This window comes from Leopardus geoffroyi, chromosome C1 (genome assembly GCF_018350155.1).
Source record: "Leopardus geoffroyi isolate Oge1 chromosome C1, O.geoffroyi_Oge1_pat1.0, whole genome shotgun sequence".
NCBI lineage: Eukaryota > Metazoa > Chordata > Mammalia > Carnivora > Felidae > Leopardus > Leopardus geoffroyi.
The window spans coordinates 1,524,490-1,536,830 of record NC_059328.1 but is presented as its reverse complement, the minus strand read 5'-3'; the positions used below and the strand labels follow the sequence as shown (position 1 = coordinate 1,536,830).

The window sequence follows — 12,341 nt, the reverse complement described above, 5'->3', positions numbered from 1 at the left end:
TCAGCCCTGGGGGCAGTGGAGGCAGCGTCTGACCCGAGGGGCTAGGGGGCGAGGACAGGAAAACTGTCAACCACCCCCAGGGCTGCCCAGATCGCTGGCTCCGGTGGTTCAGGTGGGCATCCAGGCCCCCGGAGCCTTCCTGCCCCGAGACCCAGAGGCTCCTCCCCACGAAAGCAAGGGTCCCAGGTCACCCCAAAAGCCACCCCACCTCGGCCGTTACACAGCTGGCCTTGATCCAGCCTCCAGGACCTGTGTCTGGGCCCCTGAGAGGGACGGTGGGCAGCTCCAGCCAGGTCACCCGGCCGCTGGGACCCGGTGGGCCGCCGTCCGTGGCCAGCCCGTCCCGAGGGGCGAGGGCGGGAGGTGGCCGAGGAGCCCACAGTCAATGGCCTTTTTATTCCATTTGATTTCACCTCCTCTGAGTGCGGGCCCCTCCCTCCCTAATAGAATTACTCTTATCTGCAAGTGATTTAAACTCTAAGGTTTACTGAAGATTTAAAGAGTGTGAACACAGTTGGAATGTTTTAAACTAACAGTACAAGTTGCATTTTAAGAAAATAATTAACTCCCAGGGGAGGTGTGGGTTTTGGAGCAATGACAGACTTCCAAGGCTGCCTTCCCTATATGGGGTTTCCAAATAATAAAATATCTTTGATTCCCTGCTGATGTCAGACGAGAACCTGTTAGTGAGCAAGCAAACTGTCATTTTTTTTTAAGAGGGCCCATTAGCGTCTTAAAGACGCAGGCCGAGCCCATCGAGGAGGGCGAAGGGTCTGCTTGGAGAATCGCTCACCTGCGGGTCTGTCCCCCCGCCGCTCCAGGGCCCCCTGTGGGCGCACAGAGGGCCGTGTCCCCCTCCAGGAGGCCGGACGATGCCTGGGGGGTCTGGGCGCCCCTCGGGCTGCAGCACCAGCCCCCCACCTGGGCACAGAGGCAGTGCCCGCCGCCCGGGCCTCCAGGGTCTTCCTGCCAGCGGTGTGGGAGCTTGAGCACCGAAGCCCTCGGGGACTCACACCTGGCTCTGCGCTCGGCCACCGTCCTGCGAGGACGCCGTGGGAGGTGTTTTCATCGTATCTCATTTGCTGCTCGCAAAACCTCCAGGGGGGCGCCTTCCCCGTGTCCCTGATGGCACGAGGCTTAGTGCCGCCGAGGGCCTGCTGCTGCTCAGGAACCGGGAAGCCTCGTCTGCGGAGCCCGTCTGGGCTCCCTCGGTGGCCGGTCCCTCCCCGCGCCTGGGGTCAGGTTACGGGTTAGCAGAGTGCGGTCTCAGGGCAGCCGGGGTCTCACGTGGTGGAGGCGGGCTGGACGACTGGGGAGGGGGCCTCCCTGTGCCAACTGCCTCCTGGCCCCGGGGCCCGGTCACCACTTTGTGCCCCGTATTCCGGGGCGGCTCACACAGTCCACCCACCGGCCACGCCCAGGGTCACGGTGCCCGGGATCCGGTGAACGGTGCCCGCCGTGCCAGCTTGGCGTGGGGCTCCGTGCCTCCACCTGGGCGGGGCCCTGGCCGGGGCCACGTGTTGTAGCCACCACTGCTGAAAGCCCGGGCCCCGTCGAGTCTTCCTCTCTGGCTGGGGACGGAGCTCTGTCCACCGCCTCCGACGACAGCCTGGGAGAACAGCCCTCTCCCTGCAGGGGATGAGGAGGGAACACACATGCTCTCTGCGCAGTCCGGACCCTCCCCCCACACCCGCCACGGTCCCGCCTGTCCCTGGACCACCTCTGGAGGATGCCGTCGAGGGGGGAGGCGTTCCAGAGAGCTCTGTGGCCCCCCACGCGGCTTGCGGCTCTCCCCCCCTCGCGGGAGTGGCTCCTGGGGGCACCCGTCTGGAGGGATTCCCCGTCCTCCCGCCCCCACTCCCCACCAAGCCTCCGAAGCGGGCCTGCCCGGCCCTCTGCCAGGAAGGGGGTGGCGGCTCGGAGGCTGACGCTGGCCATTTGTCCGGTGTCCTGACACTTTCCCACAAGCCTCTGCCCCCCTCAGGAATAGCTCTTTCTGGTAATTTACTTGCAAAACATTTGGCCATTAACACCCAGGCAAGAGTGGACGGCAGGTCACGGACGATTAAACTCCCCACACCTGGGTCCCCCGTCGGCCTGGTAACCACCGCCCGGTGGGGAGGCCGGCGAAGGCTGCGTGTGCTGCGTCAGCCGAGCCCCAGGCAAGCGAGGGTCACCCTCCCACTGTCCTCCTCCCGGCCAGCAGAGTGGCCTCATCCCCGCTTCCTGTGGGGAGGACCTCTGGGGTGTGGCGGTGAGGCCTGGCTCAGGTCGGCCTTTCTGGAAGGACGGTGGCCACGGACGCCGAGAGCCTCTGGGAACGGCGGCCATGCAGGCCTGCTTCCTGTGAGCGTGTCCCCTAACGAGGACCCGCACGGCCGAGCTCCCACACAGCCCCTGCGAACCCACCTGCTCCCCGGGGTCGATCGCCGCCTCGCTAAATTTGCATGCTCGCTTTACAGGTAAGAGACTTCAGGGGCAGGGATGGGGCGGGGAGCCCGGCCCCGACTTTCCCCTCACTGGGGCTCAGTCCCCAAATGGGTAGGAGGGTCCCCACCCGCCCCCCCGGCTGCTCTGCTGGGAGGGGCCGCTCTGCAGGGCCGTGGACAGCACGGTGCTCACCTGGGCAGGAGGTCAGGAGGCCCAGGAACCCACGACTCCAACCCCACCCACCCAGCCGGTGGGTCCAGGTCCCCTGCCGGTCCCAGGAGAGACCCCCTTCCTGTGCGGCCACCTGTGAGCTTTTGTGCTGAGTCTTTGGGGCCTCCCGGGAGGCCTTCATTTCTGGGCATCTGAAGGATGAGTAGATGCTGATCCGGCCGTGGGGATGAGGGTGTGAGTGCTCCTCTCCGGGCCCCCAGCCCCTTAGTGCTGGGGGCGCACAGGAGGGGAAGGTGGAGGCTCCTGGTGGCTGGGAGCCCCAGACACGTCCTCCCCATGAAGGAGGGGAGCCCAGGCAGCCCCTTCCCAGCCGCACGGCAGTGGCCACGACCGTCCAAAGTCGAGTTCAGTCTCCCGTGCGTGGCGGGAGAGACAGGTGCTCTGGGTCCGGCCTGACTCGGGACCGGCACCTCCTACCCCTCAGACCCGCCTCCGAACCAGCCCCACTGGAGACCCGGCCGCCAGGTTGTGCAAAGCAGGGCTTCAGAGACAGGTGCACGAGCAGGTGCATGTTTGTGTCTGTGTGTCCGTGCACGCGGGGGCACAGCCTCACGCAGGGGTGGGGTGCAGAGCCGTAATCGGCACCGCGTGGGGAGGGGCGGGAGGTGGGGGCAGAGCCCTAGAGACGGGGGCCCGGCCTGACGGACACACGGCACCGCGAGCCCGGGACCCCGAGGGATGGGGGTCGTTGGGCACTGAGCGCCCTTTAGGGACCTCCCTCTTCACACGAGCCCTGGATCGCAGAGCCGTCGAGTGACTGACTCACGGTCACGCAGCTGGGAGGGGCAGACATCATCTCTATCGACCCTCAGCTGCAGCCACACCGCCTTCTGGTGAGGCCAAGGTCGGGCCACCACACCGTGTCCCCCAAACCTTGAACCACCAGGGCTCAGAGACACCCGGGGATGCGAGGACTCACCGGGCAGGCTGCTTTTGGTGGCGGTCCTTGTGCGGCCCCCCGCCCCGTCCCCAGGGAGTTCAAGGTCAGGAGGGCAGGAGTTTCACCCCCAGGAAGGCTTGAGGCCCAGCTGGGCCTACTCCCGGCTGCAGTCTCTGCTGGGAAAGGCCCCACCGGGAGATGGGGAAACTGAGGCTCGGAGAGCCTTAATTAGGACCCTTGTGATTGATTGCAAGTGACAGATGCCAACCCAAACTGGTGCTGCTGGTGCCCACGGCGGAGGGTGCTGGTGCCGTTCTGGCTCCTGGTGCAACTCGTGGGCTCGACTCCGCTCGGGCAGCGAGACGGCGGCCTTCCTGTGACTCCGCCCAGGCCTCAGGCCTGAGGATTTGCCAGGCCTGCGAAACCCAGGGTGCTGCTCAGGTCAAGGCTGTGCCTGGGAGGTGGGGGCCTGGGGCAGACGCTCCTCCTCCCCCTCCTCCCACCCTCTTCCTCCTCCTCCCCCCTCCCCCTCCCCCTTCTCCCCTCCTCCTCGTGCCTCCCCCTCCTTCCTCCCTCCTCCTGCTCTCCCTCCTCCTTCTCTCCCTCCTCCCCCTCCCCTCCTCCTGCTCCCCCCTCCTTTTCTCCCTCCCCCCTCTCCCTCCCCCTATCTCCCCCTCCTTCCTCCCTCCTCCTCCTCCCCCCTCCTCCCCCCTCCTTCTTCCTCCCCTCCCTCCTCCCCTCATCCTACTTCTCCCTCCTCCCCTTCCCTTCCCTCCTTCTCTTCCTCACAGGGTTCCTAGGGCCTGTCACCAGATGGGAAAGAATGCCGGGGGAGGTCAAGGTCACACCCTGAAGCCCCAGGCCTTCCAGTTCACAGGCCAGGAGCCTGGCTGAGAACCCTCCTGCCTCCTGCCTCCCCCACCCCCGACCCCCTGCGCGCCAAACAGCCCCGGAGCCAGGAGGAGCCCAATAACAGGGCAGCCGACCAGGGGCAGCTCAGCGGGACCACAGGGTGGGCATCTGCCGGCCCAGCGTGGACCCAGCCTCGGGGCCCGGCCGGACAGCGACGCATTGGCACGGCCACCTCGGAGAAGGGGCAGAGGTGTGGGGGGAGGTCAGGGTCCCCGGCCTCAGTCTGCAGGAAAAGCCCCACCCCCTCCACCCCCGGTGTCCCCCCCACACCAAAGGGGTTTATGAAGACCTGTGCAGTGCACCAGAAAAATACCGCTATCATTAAGGGATTTAACGACAGCTTTGCCCAATATTGGGGATTTGTTATGTCTCTTATTACACGTTTTAACAAGCACATTTCTCCGAGACGCAGCCCCGCGTGAGGGCCGTCCTCTCCCTCTGCCTTGTGTGACTTTCATTAGAAGGCGTTTTATAAAGCCACGGATCACAGATGCACGCCCAGCCCGCAGCCTTGGCTGGCCGGGGCCTGGTGTCGTGGGCTGGGTGGCCGGGGTGTGCCCGCGGGTCTGTCTGCCTGTTTCTGTGGGTGCAGAGAGGAACCCCTGTACTCAGACCGCACCCCTCCTGACACTCCCGGCCGGGGGCACGACTCAGGCACGGACCCCAGACTGGAGTCGGGCTTCCTGCCCCTTCTGCGACGTGATCCCAGATGAGCCTCGGGCCTCCTGAGCCTCAGCGTCCCCATGTGTGACTTGGGCATCTGAGCAGACAAATGACTTCCAGCATATCTCAGCAGTAGGACTCTGTTTGCACACAAACCATCAAATAGCGGAAAAGCAAATTTAAAAAGGCGGAAATGAAGCTGATTCTGCAGAAGCAAATCTCGGCCACCCTGGGCCTTACCCCCAGGAGGCCGCTGGATTGCCACCAAATGCCTGGGGTCTTTGGAACACAGCTTAGGATGCTGGCTGGTGGCTGAGGACTGTGATGTCCCCAGCTCCAGGGCCTGAGGCCCTAGCATTGCGCTGACCGTGCCCACGGAACGACAGCCCTGCCCTGAGCCGCAGCCCTGCAGGCCCAGCCAGCTCGCCCCCCACCCCGGGGCCCCCAGGGCAGGCCACGCACAGGGGCGGCAGCAGAAAGAGTAGGTAATTCCAGAGCCAAGCCCTGACTTCCGACATGAACACCCCTCCCGACGCTGAAATGTGTCTTCTGAGCTCTCTGCTCCGAGCTGCCCTTCCCGGCCCTTGGAGCACGTGCTCAGGCCATCACCGCGGCCTCAGAAGCTGGTGTATAAAAGGGGAAAGCCGGAAGCGAGCCGACCTGTAGCTGAGACCAATTCCTGCCAAGAAACTTCCAGACAAGCAAGATGTGCGCTGGGAAGGATCCAGGTGAACAGGCCGATGGTGGACGGGGAGACCCCTGCCCTCTGGTTCCCTGGCCAGAGCTCCCTGGCACACTGACAACGGGTCGCCCAGGCCCAGGATGACTGCAGCCTCCCTCCGGGCTCCCAGAGACCCTCCACACGGCCAGGCTCCTCCTCCAGCATCCACACACTGATGCCTTCTCCGGACTTCTGGAGCCCCATCTACACCACGATGGCAAGGGGCCAGAGCGGGGTCCGCTGGTCTCTGACTCCCCTGCCCCTAGCAGAGCGCTGGCTCTGAAGAGGTTTGTAAACAGTCGGCTCCAAAGAAGCTCAAAGAAGTCAGTGGTGGGGCCAGGACCAGGGCCAGAGCCGGTGCGGGAAGGGGCAGGTGAGGCCCCTGGCCTCCGGGGGTCAGGATCGGGAGCTCACCGCTTGCTCCCTTATTCTGGAAGGATCCCTGGGTATGAGAACCTTCCCCGAGGTCACCCGGGTCCTCCCTCCCTTTCCCAGACAGATGCCCTCAGGACAGGAACGTGTGGAAGCCGGGACAGAGCAGCGGACGCGGCCCCAGCTGTGACAAGCTCTCCCCCCCCCCGTCCCCCCCAGAAACGAGCGAAGGCATAAATAAATAATAAGCCCTGCCGATCGCGCACCGCTTCCCAGATAGGGCTGGGCACGGCCCGGCGATTACGCCCACAATACCTCGCATTCATTACGCCCCTTAAAAACGGTGTGCTGTGTCTGGAAAACAGGAAGTGGCCGTCAGTCTCCCGTGTAAAAGCCATCTGAAGCCCGTGGACCAGGCATGTTCTCAATCAGGAAGCAGGCAGTAAATAAACATTTACGTCCCGCGGCCGCGCGCACCCGCCTGCCCCCAGGCTACAAAGGGGCACGGAGAGCGGAAATTTGTTTAGTCCTATAAAAGCACAGGCCATATATCAATAGATGGTTAAAAATGGAAACGTGGCCGGCTAATGGACGGTATTGATTTTAATAAGTGTTAAGTACATGGAGCTCGCAGATAAGGGCCGCTGGGCCATCCCTCCGCGCTCTGGGAAAGTGACTCATGCGGCGAAAAAAAAAAAAAAATCCTCTTTCCCAAATTGAAACTTTCACCCGGCGTATTGGGGTCTGGGGGAGTGGTTTCCAAATCGGCATCTATCCCGGAATATCGAGCGTGACGCGGGTGATATATGGAAGCGTTTCTGCCGCGAGGTCAAGCACATCGCCCTCAAAACAGTAGCGGCACGGGCTCACGGGCGCCTTGGTGGCAGGACCACGGACGGGCCCCCGCGGGGCGTCCGAGCGCACCAGCGCCCGCTCCAGGCTGCCGAGACGCCCCCGTGAACCCCGCGTCACCCCGTTTGTTCTGCTTCCTCCCACCCGGTCATGCTGGCTTCCCCACCTGCCGGGCGTCCACAGTACCCGGGCCCTGAGAGACGGGGCCGCGGGGCCAGACGTCCACCCAGAGCATCAGGTGCCTGCCTGGGACCAAAGCCCCTACCTCGGAGGAAGTCACAGCTCCGTGACAATGACCAGACGGCCCTTCCCCAGACCGGAGCTGGTAGCGGCCGGCTGGGGTCAGGCGTGAGGGTCACGCTGGTCCCTGGGCCGGGAAAGGCCCGACCAAGTGGCAGAATGTCCTCACAGACATCCACTTGGAATCTTCTGGTAAGTGATTTGTTCTGTCACCCGCTTTCCCGGAGAGTGTTTGGCCTCCAGGCCCCTTACAAATCGTTTCCCTTTGAGTGGAAAACCGGGTTCTACCCACATCTCAGCTCCCAAGTGGGTGAGTTGCTCTGATCACGGATTTCTTCTCCTTTAAACAGACAAGGAGGGAGATTCCTTATCACACTCCACCACTTGGTCCGTCCTGGCAAAGCAGTGAGGGTAGAACTCACGGTGCAAGACGGGGGACGGGTTCAGAGGGCGGTGGCCCCGAGGGGCAGGTTTTCTCAAACAACTGGAAGCTGGGGGTGTGGACACATTTACAGCAAATGAGGCGATGAGGCGTCAATGTGTGTGCCAAGCCAGGGACCCCCAAGGAGGCATGGGTCAGGATGCGGGTGAGACGGGGGACAGGAACGTCAGCCGTGGCCTGGGGGCTCCTGCTGCGAGGGTCCCGGGCAAGCAACAAGAGACACAGTAGCAAGAAAGACCTACAGGTCGAAAGAGGAGGGCCTGGTGTGGACAGGGGTGTCTTGGGCCACCATGACAAATACCACCAACTAGAAATCTCTTGTCTCGTAACCCTAGAGGCCAGAAGTCCAAAATCAAGGTGTCGGCAAGGCCCTGCTCCCTTCAGAGATGCTAGGGGAGGCTCCCTCTGTCTTTACACAGCGTCTCCTATATGTGCCTCCTCGGTGGGTCTGAATTAATTTCCCTCTTGTAAAAACACCAGTCATTGGATTAAGGCCCATCCTAAGCCAGCGTAGCCTCATCGTAATTGGATTACACCTGCAAAGACCCTATTTGCAAGTAAGGCCGCCTTCTTAGCTTCCAGCGGACATGAATTTGGAAGGATGCTATTCAACCCGTTACAGGAGGTCAAAGCAGTCTCCGAGGGGGGCGACTCCTTCCATCTTTCATTCCCGAGAAGCGCTGTTCCCCTCATCTCTCCGGGGCCCCTCCACTCACTTTGGCCTCTCCAAGCACCTAGCGGCATCTTAGTACAGGCTCAGACCTCCTGTCCTCGAAGCATCTTCTTACTCCTCAACTGCAAGTCTGGCTTAATATCCACTCGCCAAAAAGGCCTCCTCCCGGCCACCCTCCAGAACCTCCTGCTCATTTTCCCTATCTCTCTCACCACAGCTTGTCATGGTAGATTAGGTTGCTCCTGTTCCTGCAACACAGGAGCTCCACAAAGGCACGGTCTTACCTGTTTGTTGGCCACCATATACCTGAGTCAACATGGCAGTTGGTAAATGACCACTCGGGAGATAATCAATGAATGAATGTGTATGTGGATGATGGATGGATAGGTGGACGGATGGATGGATAGATGGATGGAAGGATGGATGGATGGATGGATGGATGGAATGATGGATGGATGGATGGATGGATGGATGGATGGATGGAATGATGGATGGATGGATGGATGGATGGATGGATGGACGGATGGATGGATGGAAGGATGGATGGAAGGATGGATGGAATGATGGATGGATGGATGGATGGATGGATGGATGGACGGATGGATGGATGGATGGAAGGATGGATGGAAGGATGGATGGAATGATGGATGGATAGATGGATGGAAGGATGGATGGATGGATGGATGGATGGATAGATGGATGGAAGGAAGGAAGGATGGATGGATGGATGGATGGATGGAAGGATGGATGGAATGATGGATGGATGGATGGATGGATGGAAGGAAGGATGGATGGATGGATGGAAGGATGGATGGAATGATGGATGGATGGATGGATGGATGGATGGACGGATGGATGGATGGAAGGATGGATGGATGGAAGGAAGGATGGATGGATGGAATGATGGATGGATGGATGGATGGATGGAATGATGGATGGATGGATGGATGGATGGATGGATGGATGGATGGAATGATGGATAGATGGATGGATGGAAGGAGGGATGGATGGATGGATGGATGGAAGGAAGGATGGATGGATGGATAGGTGGGTGGTGGGTGGATGGATGATGAATGGATGGATGGACGAGTGGATGGATGGATGGGCGTATGAGTGAATAAATGCCTTACTCGATGTTGTGTCTTCAGGTCTAGCACAGGTCACTGAACATGGAAGGTGTTCAGGGAATGGGTGAGTGATAGAGAACATGAAAGAAGGAAGAAACACAAGTAAGTAAAAAGGGTTTGAACCGTCAGGTCATGGTTACAGAAGTAAGCATGAGGCACCATGCTCCCACCCCTGCTTCCTCACATTGGTGCGGGCACACCTTCACAGAGCTGGGCACATCGCAGGCCTCAGACACTGGCTGCCTGAGCAAGTTCATGAAAGATGCCCTGTTTTCGCTTTGCTCCAAGGCCACGGTACAGGTGCGGTCCCTGCCCTATCAGGTACACTTTTTGGGTTTTGCCCTAAGACCTCCTCTTCTCCACAAGTCAGTGCAGTTTTCCTGTCAAAGAGCCAAAATGGGAGCGGTCGAGGCTTTGTGGGCCTGACCACCTTACCTCTGCTGCTGTGATGTGAAAACAGCCATGGAGAACACATGAGCGGGTGTGGCTCTGTTTGTATAAAACTTCATTTATGGACACCAAAGCACGGATTTCAGGTAACGTACTCACGTCATGAAGTATGACTCTGTTTGCTTTCCATTTCCAGCCATTTAGAAATTATAAAAACCACTCTTAGCTCGCAGTCCCTTCTGACTCAGATGGCAGGCCAGACTCGGCCTGTAGAATGCAATCTGCCAACCCCTTTCCGGGGGTAGGGCCCCTCCCTCGCCCCTAATATGCACATTTGGTGCATAAATGTGTACTATTCCGTAAGTGACTTTCAGCATTTGGTAGATCGTGGCCACGTTTCCCCTTCGCCTTTCCTGACCGATGTGCCGATCACGTGTCTGTGGGGTTCAGTCAGCAAACGCCGCGGTGATGCCACGGAACGGACCTCCCCGGGTCAGGCTGTCCCAAAACAGACCCGACCTTCACCCCCACGGTCAGGCCAGCGTGGGCCGGCTGCCCCACGGAGGGGCCAGGGGCAGGACAGCGTGGCCTCCAGGTGAGCTCTCGTCCAGGGCGCCTGCCCCACGGACAAGAGGCCGCTGTCACACCGTGTCACCCACACCTACAGAAGTCCCAGGGCCCAGCCCAAAGCTCACAGCAGCTCGCCACCCCAGCCACCCTGAAGGGGGTGAGTGTTTGCTGAGCAACAGTCCAAACTATCACATATGTTCTTGTTACTTTCCCTAAATGACTATTAATTCCATTAATAGCCCACGGGCTCTGCAGGGCCGGGGTTGCGTTTGCGCTGTTGGCCTCCAGAAAGCACTGAGCAAATATTTGTTTGACAAGAAAGGGACACCCAGCTGTCTGTTATGCCATTTGCATGATATTATCGCCCCCCTCCTGGTTGTCCCCGGTGTCCCCTCAGGAGGAGTGACCAGCAGCTGTCCAGCCCCGGACGCCTGCGCCAGGCTGCGGTTCCGGCCGGAACAAAACACCACGGACCAGGCCACCCGACACACGCACCCCCTGTCTCCCGGTCCCGGAGGCTGGAGGTCCAAGGCGAAGGCGTCGGCAGGGCTGGGCCCTTCTGACGCCTCTGTCGCTGGTGTCTGGATGACCATTCTCTCCCCGTGTCCTCAAGAGGTCGGTCCTCTGTGTGTGTCTGTGTCCCCATCTCCTCTGCTTATAGGGACATCAGTCACATCACAGCAGGGCCACCCTGTGGTCTCATGTTACCCTAACTACCTCTCTAAAGACCCCGCCTCCAAATGCAGTCACATTCAGGGGCCCTGGGGCACTAGGGCTCCCACAGATGAACCTGGGGGCGGGGGTCACAGTTCAGCCCAGAGCGCGGGGCCTGCTGAGGAGGTGAGCTCTGTCCCCCAAGATGGGTGAAGGGCCCAGCCAGGTCTCCAGAATCCCCACAGCCACCGAGGGTCCGCTGGGCCTTCTCGGCCTGTGGAATAAAGCGATCTCACCGTTTGGGGGGACCCGGGGAAGAGCTGGGGACCGAACGGGCCACTTTTTGCCGGTCACCCTCGTACTGCGTAACCTTTAAGATGCCAGCTGTCACCCCCACATTGAGTATTTGCATCTCTTGGCCAGCATGGTTGCTTGGAGGAAATGAACACTCACACACCAACGCACGCAGGCCCGGCCTAGTTCAGAGGCAGCTCGAAGTGCCCTTAAAGACCTGCCCGGTCCAGGAGGGCGCCCGCAGCCCTGCCCTCCGTGGGGAGCGTTGCTGAGAAACAGGGACCAGGAAGGAAGACATTTGCCGGGCACACAGGGCCCAGATCGGATCCTCCCGACGCCCCAAGAGAAGGAAGCTCCCCGCATGCGCACGGGGGCGGGGGGGGGGGGATTACGCCTCGCGCTGCTGAAGCCTCGTTTCACGCTATTTGGCATAAAGTACGGCTTGTGTTTGGAAAGGTGTTGGTTAAAGCCAGATCTTTCTGGGCAACTCGTTTATTTTATTTTATTTTTTTTTTTATTTTTAACATTTATTTATTTTTGAGACAGAGAGAGACAGAGCATGAACAGGGGAGGGTCAGAGAGAGGGAGACACAGAATCTGAAACAGGCTCCAGGCTCTGAGCTGTCAGCACAGAGCCCGACGCGGGGCTCGAACTCACAGCCCTCACGGACCGCGAGATCATGACCTGAGCCGAAGTCGGCCGCTCAACCGACTGAGCCACCCAGGCGCCCCTGGGCATCTCGTTTATACCAAACAGGGATGGCCTGGAGGACGGCTCGCAGGACGGGCAACCCCAGCGCCCCCACAGCTCCCTCGCTCGCCCTGCTGACCCCTTCTCCTGATTCTGCCCCGACAAGCTGAGAATGAGGGGGCTGACTTCTGAATGTCCC

General features: G+C 60.6%; 1 long non-coding RNA gene across 2 annotated transcripts; it reads left to right on the top strand.

Annotated features, from left to right (window-relative positions):
• The first annotated feature begins 4,327 nt into the window (after positions 1 to 4,327).
• On the top strand, positions 4,328 to 11,827 carry LOC123597064. Of its 2 annotated transcripts, XR_006711937.1 has the most exons (4): positions 4,328 to 6,124; positions 6,333 to 7,493; positions 8,634 to 8,742; positions 9,565 to 11,827. It is a non-coding gene; the product is annotated as an uncharacterized LOC123597064 (long non-coding RNA). The 2 variants fall into 2 exon arrangements; XR_006711936.1 differs by having other exon boundaries at positions 4,328 to 7,493.
• The last annotated feature ends 514 nt before the right edge of the window (positions 11,828 to 12,341 follow it).